A 747-nucleotide genomic window follows, 5' to 3' on the forward strand; every position below is an offset into this window, starting at 1 on the left:
ACAATAAATAACCCAAAATATATTGTAATTAGGTAGATTAGCATAATATAACCGAAATAAGCCGAATATAAGAAAACTAGGCAAACATACCAATACAAAAATACCAAATTGGGAAAAATTATTTTTTCGGTTCGGTTCGGTTTAGTCGGTTATTTAATCATTCTAATTTGAGGGTTGGCTGAGATACCGTTTATGACTGCTGAGTTATCTTTCCAGCATCGACAGTTACAATGAGAGGGAAAGTGAACGGTTTTTAAACCGCGGAAAAAAAACTCTCTGTCCTTATCGTCGGCGAAATCTAACCCTAATTCCGCCAGCGATAATCTGTCTTTTTCTACTCTCCCGCCGTCATCTCTCGCCGTCTTCGCTCGATATCCTCATTAGCTCTTTCTTCTCTTCGTCGTCGCTGGTCTTGTTCATTTCCGTCTAAGCCGTCTCGTCTTTTAGTTCCGGTATGTGTCTTCCTATTTATTTTTGAGTTACGGGTGATTGTCGCCGTCTTGGATGGCTGAGTTTGGACTGAGTTATCTTATGCTTTACGACTGAGTTATGTATTATGGCGGAGTTATTATATGCCTTGCGTTTGCCATATGTTATGGCTGATTTATTNTTGATTTATTTTATGCTTTACTATCAGATNCTTTACTATCAGATGGCTAAGGATATTTCTGAAGAACAAGCAAGGGATTACCCACCAAGACTTTGGCCAGAAATGAAGTCTATTCTACATACTAAACAAATTAATAC

Source organism: Camelina sativa, chromosome 20 (assembly GCF_000633955.1).
Source record: "Camelina sativa cultivar DH55 chromosome 20, Cs, whole genome shotgun sequence".
Classification (NCBI taxonomy): domain Eukaryota; kingdom Viridiplantae; phylum Streptophyta; class Magnoliopsida; order Brassicales; family Brassicaceae; genus Camelina; species Camelina sativa.